Here is a 19,773-nt window from a genome sequence, read left to right as displayed (position 1 = left end):
GGGGGTGGCAAAAAGAAACCATATGTCAGGTCTAGAGACCGAGTCTTAAATACCCTGTTGGCTTGTTCTTGGGCGAGGTTTAGAGAGCTGAGACTGGACTTCCACCCAAACATCTGCCATTAGTCATGTGATTTTTACACCTCACATCACATATATAGTGAGATTTGTCTATGCTTCCAACTGTAATTTCTGGCTCTGAGCTGTTCAGACTTAGAAACCTCTGCCCTAAAGAAAAAAGTCATGTTTTCCTAAAAGGTATCTGAAAAAAATTTGGTTTTGTCTTAGACATCTATGGGTATCATGTATGTCTGTACACTGTGGGCGTGCCTGGCATGCTTGGTATCCTCAAAGGCCTTGGGTCTGGAGTTACCTATGGTTGTGAACTGCCCTCTCAGTGCCGGAACTTGAACCCAGATCCTTGGAAAGAGTAGCTAAACCTTAACTACTGAGCCCTCTCTCCAGCTCCAAAAGGCACTTCTGAGCCTGGACTGTGAACAAAAGAGCCTGGAGGAATTGAATATTTAGTCGTCTAGTAAGGCCTGTCTCTAAGGGTGACGGACCTGTCCCAGCTGAGTGATGAATCCTCTCTGCACAGGGTTGGTTTTGTACAGTTTCACTGCCCTCTGGGCTTCAACTTTGGTAATTCCATTTTGGATTTATGCACTCACGTGTTTTGAAATCTTGCTGGCTTTTAACTGGGTGTGGCTGGCCTACTGACAGGCAGCAGTGGGAGCAGCTTTGGCGTCAGACAGTCCTAGGGATGGCACAACAGGGGTTAGTGTGTGAGAGAGTAGCTGAGTACCCTTCCAGGGAAATGGCCCGTGGCTGCCAGCATGGTCTCAGAGAGCTCTGGAACCCAAAGAGGCTCACCCCTCTTGTGGTGGTTTGAATAAGAATGGCTCCCAAAGGCTCCTAGTTTGAATGCTTAGCCATCAGGGGGTGAAACTGTTTGAAAGGATTAGGAGGTGTGGCCTTGTTGGAGTAGGTGTGTCACTGGGGGTGGACTTTGAGGTTCCAAAAGCACAAGCCAGGTCTGGTAAGTCTCAGCCCCCTGCCTATTATGGATCAGGATGTAGTTCTCAACTGCTTCTTCAGCACCAAACCTGCCATGCCTGCTGCCATTCTTCCCAGCAAGTGATAAAGGATTAAGCCCACAAAACTGTAAGCAAGCATCTTAGTTAGGGTTTCTATTGCTGTAGAGAGATTCCATGACCGCGACAACTCTTATAAAGGAAAGCATTTAACTGGGGCTGGCTTACAGTTCAGAGGTTTGGTCCATATCATCATAGCTGGAAGCATGGCAGCATGCAGGCAGACATGGTGCTGGAGAAGGAGCTGCGAGTCCTGCATCTGGATCTGCAGGCAGCAGAAGGAAGACTTATACACACTGGCCAGACTTGAGCTTCTGAGACCTCAAAACCCATCTCCAGTGACCCACTTCCTCCAACAAGGCCACACCTACTCCAGTATGGAGTATATATTTCCTAATAGGGCCACTTCCTGTGGGTCAAGCATTCAAACACAGGAGTCTGCAATGGGCCATACCTACTCAAAGCACAGCAAGCCTCCAATTAAATGCTTTCTCTTATAAGAGTTGCCAAGGTCATAGTGTCTCTTCACCGCGATAGAACAGTGACTAAGACACCTATAATTCCACCACTCAGGAGGTTGAGGCAGGAGGGTCACTGTAGGTCTTGCAACAGTCTAGGGCTACCGGGTAAGACTGTCTCATACAAAACAATAACAAATATAAAACCACCAAACAAAACTAGCTGGTGGGGCTGGAGAGATGGCTTAGCAGTCAAGATGGCTTGAACACCTGCAGAGGGCTCAAGTTCAGGTCCCTGCACCCTCACTGGGTGGCTCACACCTACCCATAACTTCCAGGGGGTCTGAGGATACCTGTGCACACAGGTGTGTACTCACAGAGACATTCATATAAAAATGAATCTTTAGGTGCTGGAGAGATGGCTCAATGGTTAAGAGCACTGGCTGCTCTTCCAGAGGTCCTGAGTTCAATTTCCAGCAACCACATGGTGGCTCACAGCCGTCTGTAATGAGATCTGGCACCCTCTTCTGGCGTGTGGGCATACACGGAGGCAGAATGTTGTATACATAATAAAATAAATAAATCTTTAAAAGAATAAATCTTTAAAAAAAAACTAGTTTAATTATTAAATACAGACCTGCCGTAAGGTTCAGTACGATGGCAAATGTCCACTCGCCTGTAATCTCAGCAATCAGAATGATGAGGCAGTGAGTACCTGGGCTACATAGTAAGATTCAAAGGAACAAAACAGAACCAATCAGCAGCTTACTGTAGATGCTTCAGAAACTGGAGAAAAAGGAGTCAGGGAGATAGCTCAGCAGCGAAAGGCCCTTGCCGCCTGTCCTTGAGTACAATGATGGCTGAAGTTTGATCTGGAACTCACAAGGTAGAAGGAGAGAACTGACTTGCCTCTCTGCAGCTTTCTCTGCTCTGTGCTTAGGTTAAAGATGGGAGCTTTTTCCTTCTGTATTTGTGTTTAAAAAAAAAAAAGATGGGAGCTTTCAGTCTTCTTCTCCCGGTGCTGGGCCTGCCACTTGCTGCCATGCCTAACCCCCATGGAGTGCGGAGGACTCTCATTCCTGGAACCAAATCGTAATCCCAAAATAAAGCCTCTGTAAATTGCCTTGGCCATGGCAGCAGAGAAATAACTAATGCAGTGACCAAAAGTTGTCATCTGACCTCCACATGAGAGCTATGGAGTCTGCATGAATGTGCACTTTCCTGTTTGAAAACACACAGATACACAGACACTCACAGACAGACAGACAGACACACACACACACACACAGATGATGTCATTAAAATTTTTCTCTAAAAACAGAAAAAAGATATTGGGACGAAACCAATAATCTTTTTCTTAACATTTACTTTTCTGTTTTTTTGTTTGTTTGTTTGTTTTAAGATTTATTTATTTATGCAGTATCCTGCCTGTAGGCCAGAAGAGGGCACCAGATCTCATTATAGGTGATTGTGAGCCACTATGTGGTTGCTGGGAATTCACAGGACCTCTAGGAAGAGCAGTCAGTGCTCTGAAATGCTGAGCCATCTCTCGAGTCCCCTTCTGTTTGTTTTTGAAAGAAGGTCTCTATGTAGTTCTGACTGGCCTATAACTTACTATGTAGATCAGGCTAACCTGGACCTCACAAGCGATCTGCCTGCCTCTGCCTCCTGAGTGCTGGGATTAAAGGCATGTTCTGTACCCTGTTGTTTTATTGAGACAGGTAGGGTCTCTCTTTATTAACACCAGAATCAGAGAGCTTCAGTCTCCCAAATATTGGGATTGGAAGGTGTGTGTGTGTGAGACTTTGTATGCCATTAATTTCCACAGGAATTCTGCAAGGTAGATTCTGTTCTTTGCCTTTTACAGACAAACATAGGCTGAGTTTCAGAGAATTAACAACTTTCCAAGGTCGCTGTACTAGTTCCCGTTCACCTCTCTAGCAGTAGCGGAACCTGGGAGAACGGAGCCAATAAATGAGCTGAACTAAAGTCTCATGTGATAGCCGTCTCTATTCAGACAGTTTACACCCCGAGAGTTAAGAGTCTCCTGGGTAAAGCGTCCATTCACAAGGACAAACAGCGTGTGGTGGGCAAGCCACAGCTGCAAAGGCCTGGGTTTCCATAGCGACACTAGCCAGTCGTAGTGAACAATCTGAAGTAACCGCAGGCCTATCTGCTGTTCCGGAGCACAAGTGCACATCCCAAGAACAATTCCGTGTTCTGAAGAAACGGAGGCCCCAAGACTTTCGTCTTGTTTTCTCACGCGCACGCTGGATTCTTCTCACGTGACTCCATTCTAGGTCTGTGCTCCAACAGCTGCTCCTCTGCTGCTGTGATGGAACCACCATGGCCAAGGCAACTTACGGAAGGCTTTATTCGGGGCTTACAGCTCCAGGTGTAAGAGTCCTCCGTGGTGGGAAGGCAAGGCAGCGAGCGGCAGGCCCGGCACGGGGAGAAGACTGAAAGCTCCCATTTTAACCTAAACACAGAACAGAGAGAGTAAACAAGTCGCCAAGGATTTTTACTTTTTCTCTCTTTAAAGGTTTATTTATTGTCCCAGGACAGCCAGGACTGTTACACAGAGACACCCTGTCCTGAAAACCAAAAAACAAACAAAAACAAAAAAATATTTATTATTATGTATACAGTGCTCTGCCTGCATGTGTGCCTGCACGCCAGAAGAGGGCACCAGATCTCACTAGAAAGGGTTGTGAGCCACCACGTGATTGCTAGGAATTGAACTCAGGACCTCTGGAAGAGCAGCCAGTGCTTTTAACCTTTGAGCCACCTCTCCAGCCCCCAAGACTTTTACTCTTAAAGCCTACCCTGCCTCTGCAAATGTCTTCCAGTAAGATCACACCTCCTCAACCTCCCCAAACTGTCACCATCTAGGGACCAAGTGTTCAAATGCCTGAACCTATGGGGTACGTTTTCCATTCAAACCACCACAATCACATGGCTGGGAAACTGTCTTGTTTGCTTTCTAGTGCTGTGATAAAACACAGCAGTTTTGGGAAGGAAAGGGTCTATCTGGCTTACATGTTACGGTCTGTCATGGAGGGAAGTCAAGGTGTAAAACCAAAGCAGGAACCTGGAGGCAGGAAACTCTCCTCCCCCTCTAACATTTATTTGGGGGTTGGTGAGCACATGCCTGCCGCTTCACACAGAGAGGGTCAGAGACAACTGTGGGAGTTCGTTCTTTCCTGTGTGGAGTCCAAGAATCAGCCTCCGGTTGTCATGCTAGGTGACAAGCACCTTAACACAACGAACCATCTCAGGGACTTCTGCCTTTCTCTGAAAAGTGGAACTAGTCCCCACCCATCCCTCGAAAATGACCACTCCGAGGAAGTACAGGAGAGACCCGTGTGGGCCAGCAGCTCTCAGCTCTTGACCACTTGGCCTCTGACTGTTTTCCACAATAACCACCACTTAGAGTTCAGCCTGCTGCCCACCCACCAAGTCTCATTCGTCTTTCCGTTGGAAAGTTCCACTCCCACCCAGGTCTCAGTCTCCTCCCTGCCAAGTTAGATCTTGTCTTCCCCATGGATGAGGAATTGTCCTTTTTCTTGTGTGGACCGCTCCACCCCATTACGTAGGGTTTTGTCTTTCACTTGTGGGACAGAGCGGCTAGAGACAGTGTGGTCAGGGAGCCCCTGGGAAGATGGAACCTGGGGCACAAAGAAAGGATGACCTCATGTCTCAGTAGTGCCAGTGACAGGAAATCTTGAAAGGGTGAGATCTACGCAGAGAATCATAAACCCAAGACACAGGTCATGTGTTTCGGTACTGACACCTGCTGGTCCTCTGGAGCTATTGCACTGACCGGCAGTAAGGGAATTATGGGTTAAAGGGGAAAGTTGCCAAATGACCCAACGTTTCCTCCTTCCTCCTCTTCCTTTTTTTAACGAAAAATTTGAAAACTTGATGAGACACAGTTAGTAATACAGTCTCAACTGCCCCACAGAGAAGTAAATGTTATAAAGCAAAAGAACATTACAGAGGAGAAACTGAGGCCATAGCCACCGTTAGTGATCTATGTCAGCAATGGGAATATCAAAAGTATAGTCACAAAGATGGAAAAAGGGAACAAAGTAAAGCCACATGACCAGATGTGGTGGTAAACACTTTTAATCCCAGATTTTGAGAGGTCCGAGGTAAGTGGATCTCTGTGAGTTTGAGGCCAGCCTGGTCTACATAGTGAGTTCCAGGCTAGCCAGGGCTACATAGTGAAACCCCGTTCCAAAGAAGTAAAATATGGGACAGGTGAGATGACTTAGTGGGTAAAGGTGCTTGCCACCAAGCCTGGGACCTGAGTTCAAGCTCCAGAACCCCTGTAAAGGTGACTCCACAAAGTTGTCCTCTGACCTCCTCGTTGGTATACAAGAACACGTATGCACACACACATCATGCATGCATATCATGCATATATACACCAATAACAAGTAATTAAAATTATAATTCTGCAGGTGGGGGAATGGCTCGGTCAGTAAAACACTTATCTTATAAGCGTGCTGTACATGCATGGCACTTAACTTATAAACCTGAAGTTATGAACTTATGAACCTGAGTTCAGTCCCCAAAACACACGGGACAACGCTGAGTGTGGTGGGACAGGCTTCTAACCATATAAAGTGGGAAGCCAAGGCAGGAGCCTGGTGCTCACCGGCCTCTCGGCCTAGCTCTGTCGGTGAGCTCAAGGCCAGTGAGAGATGCCGTCTTAAAAGAGATGAGAGGCATTCCTGACGACGGCGTGTTTGGTTATCTGCTGACTCTGAATGCAGTCATGCACCACCACCCCCCACAAGCATACACATGTGCACCCACTCACACACATATACACATATGAGAATATGTTATAGTTAAGTACAGTGTTTTATGGCACCATAATGATTGAAATGCATTAACATATTGATAATGGCTCAGAGACAGCATATCTAAAGGATGTCTGCCTAATTTCTTAATTTTAGACTGTAGAACTATGTAGCTGCAGTTGGCCTGGAACTCCCTAAATAGACCGGACTAACCTTGAACTTACAGTGATCCCCCCTGTCTAAATCTTTAGGTCTAGCCTGGTGCACTGGCACACACTTGTAATTCCAGCTACTCAGGAGGCAAGGGGATTTGAATTCGTGGATAACCTGGGCAGCGCTATTTCAAAACAAGTCAATATATATTTAGTCTCATAGAGAGTGATAAAGTTTTGAAAATACAAATAAGTAATTCCTAAAGCAATATTTAAGTTCCCCCAGAATGCTAATGACAACAGTGATATTTAAACAGTTGGCATTGAGACAACTTCCACTTGTAAAACATTTTTAAAGGGACTGGAGAGTTAGTTCAGCATTTAAGAGCACTGACTGCTCTACCAGGGGACGTAGGTTCAATTCCCAGCACCCACAGGGCGACTCCAGTTCAGGGGACCCAATACCCTCCTCCAGACACATGCAGGCAAAACATCAATGCATATAAAATTAAAAAATATATTTTTTAAAATGTTGATTTATTTAATTTTATGTGTGTGTGTTTAAGTGTATGTGTGTGTATCATACACATGCAAGAGTTTGTGGAGGCCAGAAGGGGCATCAAATTCCCTGTAACTGGAGCTAAGGACAGTTATGAGCTACCATGTGGGTGCTGGAAAGTGAACTCAGGTCTTCTGCAAGAACAAGTGTTCTTAACCACTGAGCAATCTCTTCAGATTCCAGCACATGTAAAATTGTTTTCTTTTCTTTCTTTCTTTTTTCTTTTCTTCCTTTCCTTCCTCTTTTTTTTTTTTTTTTTTTTTTGAGACAGGGTTTCTCGGTATAGTCTTGGCTATCCTGGAACTTACTCTGTAGACCAGGCTGGCCTTGAACTCACAGAGATTCAGCTGCCTCTGCCTCCTGAGTGCTGGGATTAAAGGCCTGTGTCACCACTGCCTGGAAACATGTAAAATTCTTAATAATGGTTTTCATTTGCAAAAAAAAAATCAAAAAATTAAAGAAAAACAAATCTCCATGGGACACAAAAAGCTTATCAGCTAGCTAAGACCACAGCCAGAGATGGACTCATAAGGCTGTGGCAAAGGGCAGTTTCCAAACTCCCCTTTTTTATAGCAAGAAGCAACAAGCATTAGGCAATAACAAAAGAGTTTTTACAGCTTCGAGGTAAAACCCAGATACAAATTGTCCTCTACAATTTCCATTAACAGAGTTTTTCAGTTAAACTAGTGTTTGTATTTAGTCCATTGTTTGTCCCTGGCGCTCCCTGATAGTGTTTATCAAAGCTATGCACTTCCTCTGATACTGCCAGTTTCACATAGCAGGGAAGGGTATAGGAAAATGCACAACCAAAAAGTCAAGCACACCTCATCGTTTAAAAGTTAACTCATGCTGGGTGGTGGTGGTGCACACCTTTAATCCCAGTACTCAGGAGGCAGAGGCAGGTGGATCTCTGTGAGTTCGAGGCCAGCCTGGTCTACAAGAGCTAGTTCAAGATTCCAAAACTACAGAGAAACCCTATCTTGAAAAAACCTAAAAAAGTTAACTCAATTCATGTCCATTGTTGATCACAGGTGGCCGGGTGTTACCTTTGGGCTAACTCTGTTTGCAGAGCTGACCCTCAGTTTGCAGAGGGCACTTCAGTCTTGCAGGCAGAGCTATTTGTTGTAAAACAAAGTAACCCACTGTTAATAGTTAATCCATAGACTGCTGAAAAAGCTGCTGACAGCCTGCTCTCATTCTCCTAGGCTTACAACTTTATATTTTTTTATTTCTACACTCTTACTTATGGAATCTACATTTCTATATTCTTATTCTTGGACTCTTCAAGGGCCCGATGCTGAACGTACAGTGGAGGGAGATGTCTGGTGGGCTGCGCAGAGTCTGGAGCTCAGGAAGAAAGGAGCTACTGTGACACCATCAGATGGAAGGGGAGCCACTGTGAAGGACCTTCAGCTGTCATCAGAGAAACTGTCCCTAGAGGGAAAAGCTGGGATTAGAGTTCAGTGGAAAAAATGCTTGCCTTGAATGCATAAGACCCTAGGTTCAATCCCCAGTATTGCCAAGAGAGAGAAATGAAAAATAACAACGAAAAGGAAATCCAAGCAGAGGGCAACACATGGGGACTATCAGGCAGATGGTTTTACCAAGAGAAAGAATGTTGAAGAAGGAGGCCGGAGAGATGGCTCAGCGACGAAGAGCACTGACTTCCAGAGGGCCAGGGTTCGATTCCTAGCACCCACTTGGCAGCTTTCATCTCTAAGAGTTGCACAATGATGAGGAGAGATTTACAAACTGCCCTTCAGGCCAGCAACAAGGACAGTGGTGGAGTTTGGGGTTATACACGCCTATAATCTCAGCATTCTAGTGGCGGAGGCAGGAGGATCTCAAGTGCAAGGCTACCAAAACATAAATATAAGCTAGCTCCTTGGCAGGATGACAGAAAGGAAGGGGACACTAGCACAGCAGGTGGCTGTGATCGACAGACTGAGACCACCCACAGGAACTGTGTTGTAGAAGACGATTCTGGCTTCTCTGGGACATTGAGGCCATGATGGGAAGCCAATGCTGCCTGGGGCTCTCTGTAAACCAGAAGTGGGAGCATCTCAGGGAAGTCTGCCCTTCCTTGTCAAGTAGAATGAGGTTGGCAATTGACAGGACAGAAGTGAATGGCCCAGAGAAGGGGACGGCTTGGAACAGCCACTGGGTGGGGAATAAAAGAGTCAGAGGCCAGGAAGCCCATCCAGGCCCGTGGCTGGGCTGCTATAGCGCTGCTATCAAGGTAGCTGGTGATCTGCTCTTGGGCTGCCTCAGGGAGACTCGGGGAAGGTGGAGGCTGTGTTGACTCCGTCTCTGGGTCAAACAGCATGAACAGGCTGCTCACACAAAGCAAGCATGGCTTGTTGGGTGTGGTAGCTTAAGCCAGTAGTTCTGGTACTTAGAAGGCTGAGGCAGGAGGATTGCCATGGATTTGAGTTTAACCTGGGCTACCTAATGAGTTCTAGGACAGCCTGGACTACAGTTAGACCTTGCCTAAAAAAAGAGAAACAGAGAGAGAGAGAGAGAGAGAGAGAGAGAGAGAGAGAGAGAGAGAGAGAGAGAAGGGGTGGCCCAAACTAAAAATCTTGAAAACAAAATGTCTTAGTTAGGTTTCTATGACTGTGAATAGACAGCCACCATGCCACCATGACCAGGGAAACTCTTCTTTTTTTTTTTTTTTTTTCTCCCAAGACAGGATTTTTCTGTGTAACCCTGGCTGTCCTGGAATTTACTCTATAGACCAGCCTGGCCTCAGACTCACAGAGATCTGCCTGCCTCTACCTCCCCAGGGCTGGGATTAAGGGTGTGCACCACTGCCACCCTGCTACCACAGCAACTCTTATAAAGGAAAACATTTAGTTAGGGTTGGCTTACAGTTCTGGGGTTTAGTTCATTTTTGTCAAGTCAGGAACATATTGTTGTGCAGGCAGGCATGGTTCTGGAGAAGCTGAGAGTTTACATCTTGATACTAAGGCAGCAGGAAGAGACTATGACACACTGGCCAGGCTTGAGCATCTAAGATCGAATAGCCTAACCCCTAGTGACACACCTACTCCAATAAAGTCATATCCACCCCCAACAAAGCCACTACTATCCAACAAGGTCACTCTCTGTGAGCCTATGGGGGCGATTTTATTCAAACTACCACACAAAACATAAATGTATAGTGATACACACCATAGTCACAGCGTTCATAAGTGAAGGCAGGAGGAGCAAGAGTTTGAGACCAGCATGGTCTCTATATATGAGAGCCTATCTCAAACAAAACTACAAACATAATATTAATAATCTTTGGTTTTTTTTTTCAAGACAAGATTTCTTTGTATAGTCCTGGCTGTCCTGGACTCACTCTGTAGGCCAAACTAGCCTTGACCTCAGAGATTTGCCTACCTCTGCTTCCCAAGTGTTGAGATTAAAGGCATGTGCCAACACCATTGGTAATAATTTTTTAATCAGATGGGTTAAAGTGCCAAGAAAAGCCCGTGTCTTAGAGTTTACTATTGCTGTGAAGGGACACCATGACCACGGCAACTCTTATCAAGAAAACATTTAATTGAGGGTGGCTTGCTTACAGTTTCAGGTGTTTAGTCCATTTATCAACATGTTGGGGAGCATGGCAGCATGCAGGCAGACATGGTACTAGGGGAGCTGAGCATCCTACATCTTGCAGGCCCTGGAATTTGAACTGACTGGGTAGTATCCCAAGTACATGAAACCTCAAAGCCAGCCCCCATCATGACACACTTTTTTCAACAAAGCCACATCTCCTAATAGTGCCACTCCCTATGAGATTATGGGAGCCAATTGCATTCAAAATGCCAGAGCCTGGCAATGGAGCTTATGGTGTAGGCATCTGGCTAAAATTCTGCATGGCATATAAAGGCCTCAGAGAACAAGCAAAGTGGGAACTCAGCTCTGCCCATCTTCACAGCAGGCATCCTGGGCTGTGCTCAGGTTGGTTGTGAACTCACTGTGGCCTTCCTTAGCTAGGTGCTCTCCAGGCTTGGCCGGATGGAAACCTGGCACTCAGAAGACAGGGTAAAGCCCCATCTCCTTAGAGCCATTTAGGCACATTTCCTTTACTATGGCTCTACTTTCAGTGGGAAGAACCTAGGGTGAGAGGGCAGCAGCTGCTTAGTCTTCTCAGTGATCCTGTCACTCATGTAAACAGTTCCCTGTGTGAAACTTGTATGAAATATTTGATACGACTTTCTTATTTGGTTGGAACTAGAGACAATCCATTCCTAGAGGCCTCTATCTGGGATTTGTGGGTTCTTATCCTCAAATCCTCCAGACTTTGTCCAGTGGGCTGCTAGGTCCCTGAGTGGAAACAGTAGACAGTGAGCAGTTCAGAACACTTCAGCAGGGACTGGGCAGAGTTGGGCTAGGTTTATGCAAATTTGGAGGTGCCAGTGGCTAACCATTCAGGGTAGTGCCTTTGGAGCATCTGACCTGGTGCCAGAGACTGATCACACGCCTGAGTTAGTTGTTGTAATTTCAACAACAGCAGGAAGGAGCCACACCTTGCAACAGGGCTCACACAAGTTTATTCGAAGAGGAGAGAGCAGGGGCAGAGAAGAGGACAAAGAAAGGAAGAGAGACTGGTCCCTGGGGATGAGAGTAATGGGAGAGAGAGAAACAGAAAGAGCTGGGGAGGTGAGCAAGGTGCACAGGTGGTTCTTAGTGGCTGCAGCTGAGGACGTATCCTGCCAGGACCCCCAGGGCAGGCCAGTACAGATGCCTGAATAGTAACACTCCTCCCTTTTGTTTATTGTTAGAAAGGGGGAGCAGGTGAGGCAGGGATGAGGATGCCTCATTCTCAAAACTACTTTCTGCTGACCTGGGGGGCGTCGTTCATCTTTAGGGAACATGAGAAAGCTGGGGTGCTGGCCATGTCTGGAGTAGTCGCTGGCTGTTTCGCTTCGCTGTCCAGACTCTGTGGAACCGCCAGGCTCCACTCAGACCTGGCAAAATGTTGTCTGAGGTGTATCCAAGTCGACACCTAGAGCTTAAAGTACCTGATCCTTTCCCATCAGCACAGTGTCACCCAGACACCCTCCCTCTGTCCAATCGACCAGGAAACACAGGCGGTTGATTGCTGAGGGCAGTCGTTGTAGAGTTAGTACCTCTGGGGTGCTGCTGGTTCTCACCACCCAGACATGTTTGGTCGTCTTGCACCTCCAGCTCTATGGCCAACAGCCGGTAGTCCTGCAACAATAGTTGGTTAGGAATGGTCAGTGGGGCTCCAAAACCATCCCAGCGGGAGCGAGGAGGTATAAAGGACCACACAGTTCCCATGAGCAAGGCAGAGAAGACCCAAGGGGCTGCAATTCCTAGTGTCCCAGGAATTCAGAGAGGGTCGATTTTGAGACAGCACAGGTTGCTCAGCGATTCAAACACAGAGCAGGGGCCAAGGGCTCTGAGCCCAAGAGAGACACAGTCACCTGGTGCCAGTACTTCAAGAAAAGCCGGAAGTCGAGGAGAGGACTGTGCTTGAGAAATGAAATCTCACATCCAGGGGAGTGGTCAGAGGTGGGTAGCCGTGTAAGAGACCCAGTTGTCAATACTGAATAGAAGACGAATAGAAGACGAAGCCACCAGTGAACGCAAAAGCAGGTTGTTGCAGGTGGAAGAGAACAGATCTGTTGAGGGTGGAGCAGCTGGGTAGTGATTACATTTTGGTAGACTATCACTAAGCAAGCATGCTGCACGCAACAGAGTTAATGTAAGAGGTCTATTGGGGAAGGGAAAGCAGGAGAGGGAAAGGGTGAAGGGGTGATACCTCTTTCATCATCTATCACGGTTCTGGCAGAATGTTGCAAAAGTCCTGTAAAATATCAGGATATAAAGTGCCGGAAAACGGATTTTGGTAGGCCTATTCCCCATGAGTGAAGCAGAACAAGACCCAATGGCTCTTATCAAGAGAGAAAAAAAAGCCGGGTGGTGGTGACGCACACCTTTAATCCCAGCACTTGGGAGGCAGAGGCAGGCGGGTCTCTGTGAGTTCCAAACCAGCCTGGTCTACAGGAGCTAGTTCCTGGGCAGGCTCCAAAGCTACAGAGAAACCCTGTCTCATAAAACAAACAAAAAAAAAAAAAAAAGAAGAAGAAGAAGAAAAAGAGCTTTTAGTGCTGGAGAGATGGCTCAGTAGTTAAGAGCACTGCCTGCTCTTCCAAAGGTCCTGAGTTCAAGTCCTAGCAACCACATGGTGGCTCACAACCATCTGTAATGAGGTCTGGTGCCCTCTTCTGGCCTGCAGCATACATGCAGACAGAATACTGAGAAATACTGAGAATACTGTATACATAATAAATAAATAAATAAATAAATCTTTGAGAGAGAGAGAGAGAGAGAGGCATAAGCTGCCCAGAGTTGTCACTCAAGGAGCAAGAGGCTGAAGGGCAAAGTCAGAAGGACCCAAGGGACCAGTGAGTCATCATGCAAAGTGCAGGGGGACCTAGGACTCTAAGCCCAAGAGAGCTGTGGTTGCCTGGTACCAGGGCTTAATGAACCAAAAGTCGAGAAATCACCCTCAGAGATGAGTCTTCACTCATGGGAAATAGCCAGAGGTGGGGAAGAGGGAGTGACTCACCAATCATGCCAGTGCTGAATGAAGGGACCCAGCGATCCCAGAGAAGCATGGTTGTCATATGTGGACCCATTCCAGGGTTCCAGCGAGCCTCAAACTGTCTGCTGGCAGGAGGAAGTGTCAGGAGAACCTTTCCCGGTTAGGGAACCAATATTGCAATTTAAAAAAAACAGCAGAAAGGAGTCACATTGGAGGTTTATTGGAAGAGGAGAGGGAAGGGGCAGAAAAGGGGGCAAAGGTCCCTAGGGACAAGAGTAACGGTAAAGAGAAGAGAGAGAGAGAGAGAGAGAGCGCGAGCGCGAGCGAGAGAGCACCAAAGCTTGGGACTGTCCAGGCTCTGCATGTGAGAGCACCTGTCAGAATGTAAAAGGCTGGACCCTTGATCCAACTGCTTTAGTAAGTCCAGATGTGTATCTGTACATGTGTAAGACAAAGTGCATAAAAGATTACTTGCTAGTTTGTTTGATAGATTTTTGTTTGTTTTGTTTTGGCTTTGAGATAGGGTTTCTCTGTTTAACAGTCCGGGCTGTTCAGAAACTCGCTCTGTAGACCAGGTTGGCCTCGTAACTCACAGAGATCTGCCTGTCTCTGCCTCCCAAGTGCTGGGATTCAAGGTGTACGCCACCACCACCTGGTTACCTGGCTTTTTTTGGTTTTTCAAGATAGTGTTTCTCAATAGCTATGGAGCCAGTCCTGGAACTTGCTTTGTAGATCAGGCTGGCCTTGAACTCACAGGGATTCACTTGCCTCTGCCTCCAAGTGCTGGGATTAAAGGTGTGCACCACCATCTGGCTACTTACTAGTTTGAAATAATAGTTAAACACAGCTCTCCCTGCAATGTTTAAGAACAGCAACTGGTTAAGTAAATGACCTTTCTATATAAGGAAGAGCCTGTATTAATATAGCAGCAGATATAAGTGGGATCATGAAATGTAGTTAATAAAAAACAGGAGAATTCAGAACAATGCACATAGTATAACTTCAAGATCTGATACCCTCACACAGACATGCATACAGGCAAAATGCCAATGCACACAAAATAAAAATAAACAAATTATGAGGAAAATAAATAAACTAACTGCGTTCACCTATTCGATCATAGTGTGTCTTGTGGTCCTGGTTACAGATTGGGGAGGAGGGACAGAGCCTTCTTCCAGTTTCTAGGCATTTATGCAGCTTCCTTCTGGTTTCCCTTCCATGATCTTAGACCTGGAAGTTAAAACCCTAGCGCATGTGGATCAGTTTTATCTTACTGTTAGTACTTAGGCATTCCCTTGCAAAGGAATAGTAATTAGTGCCTTCATTTAATAGATGGAGATCATGGAGGTTCAAGGTGATGTATACAGATGGATAAAATTTCATGAACTACAATTATATGGCCAACTCTGATGCTTTCTTGGCAAGCTATTTGTTTTTAGGACAGGGTCTATGCTGCTCTGCCTGTCCTGGAATTCACTATGTAGAGCAGACTGACCTCAAACTCCCAAAGATACTCAATTGCAAGGATTAAAGGCACACATCACTACACTGGACTATCCTATGTAGTTTAAGAGAGCATTCCTCAGCTGGCGGTGGTGACACATACTTTCAATCCCAAAGCCATCCTGGTTTATAGAATGACTTTCAGGACAGGCTCCAAAGCTACACAGAGAAACCCTGTATCGAAAAACCAACCAACCAACCCTCTACCACCACCACCAAACAAAAGAGAGAGAGAGAGAAAAGAGAGAGAGAGAGAGAGAGAGAGAGAGAGAGAGAGAGAGAATCCCTCTTCTTTTCCTGCCTCTCTGCGCCTACTACCTACCCAGATTTCCTTTCCTTTCTTTCTAGGACAGCTTTCTTCCCCAACACACCAGCAGACTGGGCTATCCTTAATTCATACCCATGCTCCACTCACTAATCAGTGAGAAGTGCTGCCCTCTACAGCTTACATGTGGGTATTTATTTACAGGCTACAAGAAATCCATCCATATCTTTGTTTCCTAGCTGCTCTTGCCCAGGAAGTGGTCCTTCACCCAAGGTTTCTTCCTTACTTAAGTCGGCATGGTGGTTCATCTACTGGCAGGAGGATGAGCTCAAGGCCACACTGGGCAGTCAGTTGTAGATCAGGCTAGACTACGGCATAAGCCATTGTCTGAAAGGAACAAACAACAAAAAGACCTTTTCTCACATACACATGCCCCCCCCCCCCCAATTCTCTGGCCAACTATTGGCTCCTTTATTACAGACTCTATATCATTTCCTCCTAGGGCTCATGTATCCTCAAAACACAAACAAACTAACAAAATTGGTGTCTTCTGTAGTACCCCTGCACACCAATGGTGGTACTACCATGTCTGCTATTTAGTCCAAGAAACTGGAAGGATGGGGCAGGGTTGGTTTTTATTTTTATTTTTTTGGTGTAGCCCAGGTTAGCTCTGTACTGGCAATCCTCAAAAAGAACTGGGATTACAGATATATGCCACCATAACTGGTTGTTTTGAATCTTATTTATTCCTGCTTTCAGATAGGGTCTATTTTTGTAGCTCAGCCTGATCTGGAACCCAGTAACTCATGTTATAAATTCAGACCTCAAATTCATGGTAATTCTCCCGCTTCAGCCTTTCAAATGCTGTGGTTACAGGCATCAGCGACTGTACCTAGGTCTTTTGTATTTTATGTGGTATAACTGATTTTTTCAATTAGTATTTGCTGAAATCCAGATGTGGAGAAACACACCCATAAAGCTCAGAAGGCAGAGACAGAAACCCAATTTCCAGGCTAACCTGGGATACCTAACAAGGCCATCTCAAAAAGAAGAATGCTGAGATGTGCTATCAGATGCTGGAACTAAGCGAGACAAGCACAGTAAATAAAAGGCAGGGTCTTTAACGTGGGGAAACTGACCTAGAAATGTCATTATTCTTCTGCCTTTTGGTCTTCAGTCCACTTACCTTGGAATAATAAGACGACTCAGTGGACAAAGTGCTTGCTGCAGAAACTTGAGGGTTCAAGTTCAGATCCCAAACATCCCTGTCAGAAGCATGGGCTGGCACATTCCTGTGATCCTAGAGCCAGGGTGGTTGTGGGTGGAGGGAGCAGACACAGGGGGATCCCTGGCCTCTACTACCCAGCCTGTCTATAAAAGGCGAGATTCAATTACAGAAACCCTGCTCAAAAAAATCAGGTAGAGATGGGCTGGGGAGGTAGCTCAGTCGTTAAGCGCCTGCCTGGCACACACAAAACCAAGATCAGCCGGGTGGTGGTGGCGCACGCCTTTAATTCCAGCACTCGAGAGGCAGAGGCAGACAGATTTCTGTGAGTTCGAGGCCAGCCTGGTCTATAAGAGCTGGTTCCAAGACAGGCTCCAAAGCTACAGGGAAACCCAGTCTCAAACAAACAAACAGACAAACCAGGATCAATCCCCAGAGCCACACAAAACCACCAGAGGCAGCACACACCTGTAATACCAGCACTTAGGAAGGAGGTGCAAGAGGGTCAGAAGTTCAAGGACAGCCTGGGCTACAGGAGACCCTGTCTCAAAAAAGCACAGCCCTAGGCCCCGCCCCCAGTCCTACCTCCTTACTAGGTCTGCAGCTGGACAAATTAACTCTGTCCTCATGTCTGTGAGCAGTGATGTTTTTAGTCAATTTCGGATAAATTTCTGAATTTAAAATTTCCAAAGAGCTGGAATAGAGTCTGGTGCCTGGCAAGCATCACATATGTATTAGGTGTTGTTGACCCAGATTGATTCCGCAGTGACACTGCTCGACATCAAACAACTAACTGTCCCTGCTGCTGTGGCCTCCCCTAAATACTTGTGTTCTTGACATGCAGTGGTGGTGCACACCTTTAATCCCAGCACTCGGGGAGGCAGAGATAGGTGGATTTCTGTGAGTTCAAGGCCAGCCTGGTCTACAGGGTAAGTTCCAGAACAGGCTCCAAATGTACAGAGAAAACCTGTCCTGAGGTTCACCCCTCCCCCAAAAATGTGTTCCTAAGTTCACATTTCCTTCTGTGGTGTTAGGGCCTTGTGTGTGCCTACCACTAAGTTATATCCATAACTACAGTTAGCAAGTAATTTTCCACACTATGATGTACCAGGCAATACTTTAGGCACCAGGAATATAGCAGACAACAGTTGTGTTCTGTATGGGGACAATAATCGGCCAAGAAAAATACCAATAAGTGATAATGCCTGCGTGTAACTTAGTGAGTCTCCTAGTGGCACCTCAGAGGGCTGAGGAAGACAGCATACAGATAGACGGGATCAAAAAAGAGGCACCATGCCAGTGTTGCTGGGATCTTCCTATCATTTCACACTCAGAGCTCATCTGTCTCCTCCCAAGTGGCTTTAGCCTGCTCCGCTTGGAAAGATTCAGGGTCTTGGCTCACACCATTCTTCCCGTCCCTCCACCCAGGAGTCTCTCTTGGCTCCATACTATCTAGCTCAAGATAAAAAGGCTAGTGAAAGAAACCTACCTTGGCCCTGGCACCAGAGTCAAAGAAACACTCTGCCCCTCACAAACTCAGTATGAAAACCAACCAATTCCTGAGCACAAAATCCAGCCAAGCTCAGGGACTGAAATCCGACCAATTTCCACCCTGAAAAAACACCACCCCTAAGAAGCCCGGTACCTGTTCAGCTGAGAGAGCCTTTTCCCACTATAGAAGAGGCAGCCACCCTCCTGGATTCTTCCCACCCATTAAACCTCTTGAACAAGGTTTGGGTGAGACCTTGTTTCATTTAACTGAATCAAAGCAAAACCTTTCCCTGGAGCGGGGCTGTAAGCCTCAACGTGTATGGTGGCTTTGTGGTACTCCTTGGCTCCCAATCTTGTCAGTATCCCTTTTCACCCTTTTCATGCTTAGTAACCTTGTCACCGGTCTTTCTTTAAAGACAAAGCCCATCTCCACCCCATGCCCTGACTATAGAGCACTAGTGTGGAGTTGAGACGGGAAGGCCTTATAAGCGTCCCCTAATAACTATTCCTACTTATCTCCAAAGGCCTGTGTTCAGAAAGAAAGCTTGAGACCCAACCACATTCCGCTTAAATTAAAATCTCCTGAGACGTGGTGGCCATTCATTTAATCCCAGCACACGTGAAGCAGGTCGAGGTTAGCCTGTCTACACAGTGAGCTCCACGACAGCAAGAGCAAACACTGAGAGTCCGCTTCAACACCCCAGACAAAATCTCCACAGGTGATTTTCAACCAAGCTTGTCAGATGATGGAACCCTGACTCTGTAGCAAGTTAGGTTTTAGATGTCCAGAAAACACCCTAGAGTAGAAACACTCCAGTATGCCACGCTTGGAACTAAGGTCCCACACACGGGGCAATCCACTTAAGCACCCCAAGAGAACTAACTCCGTCCTCCCCGCCATCGGGGGAATCCGTGAGTGGTCACAGGCCGGTCACCACACACCAGGAAGTCACCTCTCCGAGCCTGTCCCGATAGGCGGTAAACCTACCGAGCGAGGTTAGACATTAAGTGAGCTGTTTCTGCACTGCACACACGCGCGCACGCACACACACATACACACATTGCCTTTATTAGGAGTTCAGGAGAACGGTGGCCGTAGGCACACCATTATAGTCAAGGGGATGTGCTCGGCTCTACTTGAGGGCAGGCCGAGGGCTGTGAGCTGGCCCAAGTGGGCTCTAGGCCCTGGACTTCCGGCGCTCTCCGGCTCCTTGGCAGGGACGCATGGCGAACCCTTTAGGCCGCAGCGACGTCCACCGTGGGTTGCTGGCTTTCGCAGCACGGGGGAAATCCCCGCGGAACCCCCCCGGCCACGCGAGCCTAGGGATGCATGTAGTGTTCGAGCACATTAGAGCATACCAGCCATGTCGCCACCCCCACATCCCTCACGCAAGCAGCGCCAAACTCGCGCGTCCCACGGCGCAGGCGCGGCGAATGCGGGCCGCTAAACGGACCCGCACGCCAACCAGTCAACGTCCGCCTAGCGCAAAATAAGTCCCGCCCTCAGGGCGCTGACGTCAGGCCCCGCCCGCCAAATCCCCGCCCACCGACGCTGTAGTCCCGCCCCGCTCCGACCTGGTTTAAAGGCTCGCGGTTGGCTCGGGGAACGGACGCGGGCTCTGGTTGGCGGAGGCGGGGTCACGAGGACACCGT

The 19,773-nt window shown here is 47.1% G+C and overlaps 1 long non-coding RNA gene across 2 annotated transcripts; it reads right to left on the bottom strand.

Annotated features, from left to right (window-relative positions):
* Positions 1-2,895: 2,895 nt before the first annotated feature.
* LOC125396844 (uncharacterized) lies at positions 2,896-19,688 on the bottom strand. 2 transcript variants are annotated; one of them, XR_015004311.2, is made up of 4 exons: positions 12,851-19,688; positions 12,195-12,276; positions 8,379-8,505; positions 2,896-4,028 (listed from the first exon to the last, which is right to left on the bottom strand). It is a non-coding gene; the product is annotated as an uncharacterized LOC125396844 (long non-coding RNA). The 2 variants fall into 2 exon arrangements; XR_007230908.3 differs by having other exon boundaries at positions 12,195-19,688.
* Between the last annotated feature and the right edge of the window lie 85 nt (positions 19,689-19,773).

The sequence above is a fragment of the Myodes glareolus genome, chromosome 1, assembly GCF_982192425.1.
Source record: "Myodes glareolus chromosome 1, mMyoGla1.1, whole genome shotgun sequence".
NCBI lineage: Eukaryota > Metazoa > Chordata > Mammalia > Rodentia > Cricetidae > Myodes > Myodes glareolus.
This window is presented reverse-complemented; position numbering and strand designations above follow the sequence as displayed.